Genomic DNA, 3,030 nt, shown 5'->3' with positions numbered 1-3,030 from the left:
CTCCCCCCGGCGGCCAGAGCACTGGGGGCAGGGCGGCGAGCCCCGGCTGGGGCTTGGCTCTCCCCCCGGTGGCCAGAGCGCAGGGGGCAGGGCGGCGAGAGGGCGGTAAGCCCCGGCAGGGGCTCGCCGCTCTCCCCCTGGCGGCCGGGGGGAGGGCGCGGGGGGGAGGGAGGCCAGAGCGCCGCGGGGAGGGCGGCGAGCCCGGCTGTGGCCCCGCTCTCCCCGGCGGCCGGAGCGCCGCGCCGCCCCCCTCCAAGTGCCGCCCCAAGCACAAGCTTGGTGGGCTGGTGCCTGGAGCCGGCCCTGGCCACTGGCCCCACCCACACTTTGTCCCAACTCCCTGCCCAGACTCAGCCTCTTCCCCTGAGGCTCCATCCTCACTCCGTCTCTTCTCCCTGGGCGCTCCCCACCCACCACTCGCTCCTCTCCGCAGCGAAGGGGAGCGAGCAAGTGAGCAAGAGGCCAGCTGGCCAGCGGACAGGCCTCGCGGGGAGACGCAGAGAGGAGATGATGGGCAGGTTTAGGGGAGGGGGCAGAGAAGGGCAGACAGGGGGCTCGAGGACAGAGTGGAGGCAGCAAGAGATGGAGCGAGGGTGGATCCTTAGGGGAAGAGGCGGAGCAGGGATGGGCCTTGGGGGGGGGGCAAAGTCCACACACCAATAGCCCTCCCACACCCCCCATTTCTAGGGAGCTTCTGACACTCATGAGTAAGCCTCCCCAAATGGAAGACTCATGCACGGCCTATGGGCACAGCTGTACCGATGCAGCTGCGTCACTGTAAGATCTCTCATGTAGCAGTTCTATACCAATGGGAGCACAGGTGCCAACTTTCCCCAGTGCCGGTGGATGCTCGCGCCCCCACTCGCCCCTGGCCCCGCCTTGACTCCACCTTTTCCCCCCTGCCCCGCCCCCATTCCAACCCCTTCCCCAAAGTCCCCGTCCCAACTCCACCTCCTCCCCACCCTGGCCCCGCCTCTTCCCCGAGCGCGCTGCATTCCCCCTCCTCCCCCCTCCCTCCCTCCCAGTGCTTGCCATGCAAAAAGCACTGGGAGCCAGGGGGGAAAAGCGGACACGCGGCGCGCTCAGGGGAGGAGAGGTGGAGCGGAGGTGGAGGTGAGCTTGGGCGGGGTGGAGGGGCGGGGCGGGGCGGGGAGCTGCTGGTGAGTGCAGAGCACCCACCAATTTTTCCCCGTGGGTGCTGCAGCCCCAGAGCACCCACGGAGTCAGCGCCTATGAACGGGAGAGACCTCTCCCATCGACATAATTAAACCACTTCCAACGAGCGGCAGTAGCTATGTCGGCAGGAGAAGCTCTGCTGGGGGTTTTTTCACACCCCTGAGCGACATATGTTTTACCGACATAAGTGGTAGTGCAGACATGGCCTAAGTTCCCCAGACCCGAAGAAGAGCTCTGGGGAGCTCGAAAGCTTGTCTCTGTCACCAGTACAAGCTATTACTTCACCCACCTTGTCTAATACCCTGGGACCAACATAGCTACAGCAACAGGCTGTGGCTTCTGTGTTAGTGTTGTAGGCAGGGCTCAGTTAGATGCCACTTCATTCTGAGCTTAATCATTTCCACGTTTACTGAAGAGTTTCCAGATAATACAGGCCAGAAGCTGAATGAATGTTCTTAGCATTTGCCAAGGAATTTGAAAGAGAAACACAAGGGAAAGGGTAGGGGAAAGAGAGACAGATCGCTGAAGTCTGCTAGAGCAAAGCTTGTCAAATGCCCATCGGCTTTTCAGCTTGCTTCCGCGAGGAAATTCTAATGCTGAAAAAACCTCGGACTTGGTTTCCTTCCTCAGTGATTACAATGAAAGCACCCCAAGGGCAGGATATTTAGTTGTCTATTGAAAACCAAAGTATTGTTATGAACAGCGGGCCACCCCAGGCTGGGGCCCCATTGTGCTAGGCGCTGCACCAACACAGAGTAGCAGTTGGTCCCTGCCTGGAAGAGCTGTCAATGTAACTAGAGCGGCCAGGGGCAGGATGAGGGGCAGAACGCCCCCGCAGAGTGACCAATGGGAGAACAGTGCCATTAAAGAAGTATGGGCTGGATGAATGGACTATAAGGTGGATAGAAAACTGGCTAGATCGTCGGGCTCAACGGGTAGTGAGCAACGGCTCCATGTCTAGTTGGCAGCCGGTTTCAAGTGGAGTCCCCAGGGGTCAGTCCTGGGGCCGGTTTTGTTCAATATCTTCATTAATGATCTAGAGGATGGCGTGGACTGCACTCTCAGCAAGTTTGCAGATGACACTAAACTGGGAGGAGTGGTAGATATGCTGGAGGGTAGGGATAGGATACAGAGAGACCTAGACAAATTAGAGGATTGGGCCAAAAGAAACCTGATGAGGTTCAACAAGGACAAGTGCAGAGTCCTGTACTTAGGACAGAAGAATCCCATTCACTGTTACAGACTAGAGACCGAATGGCTAGGAAGCAGTTCTGCAGAAAAGGACCTAGGGGTTACAGTGGACGAGAAGCTGGATATGAGTGAACAGTGTGCCCTTGTTGCCAAGAAGGCTAATGGCATTTTGGGCTGTATAAGTAGGGGCATTGCCAGCAGATCGAGGGATGTGATCATTCCCCTCTATTCGACATTGGTGAGGCCTCATCAATAACGTGATTTTAGTCAATAGGTCAATAACGTGCCATCGCTGGTAATTAGTAACAATGGTCAATGATGGGATATTAAAAATTACTACAGAGAACTTTTTCCGGAGGGTCTGGCTGGAGAATCTTGCCTGCATGCTCGGGGTTCAGCTGATCGCCATATTTGGGGTTGGGAAGGAATTTTCCTCCAGGGTAGATTGGCAGAGGCCCTGGAGGTTTTTCGCCTTCCTCCGCAGCATGGGGCAGGGGTCGCTGGCTGGAGGATTCTCTGCAACTTGAAGTCTTTAAATCATGATTTGGGGACTTCAACAGCTGAGTCAAGGGAGAGAATTATTCCAGGAGTGGGTGAGTCAGCTTTTGTAGCCTGCATCATAGATTCATAGATTCTAGGACTGGAAGGGACCTCGAGAGGTCA

This window comes from Terrapene carolina, unplaced genomic scaffold (genome assembly GCF_002925995.2).
Source record: "Terrapene carolina triunguis isolate 2854851 unplaced genomic scaffold, T_m_triunguis-2.0 Scaffold51599, whole genome shotgun sequence".
NCBI classification, from domain to species: Eukaryota; Metazoa; Chordata; order Testudines; family Emydidae; genus Terrapene; species Terrapene triunguis.
This window is presented reverse-complemented; position numbering follows the sequence as displayed.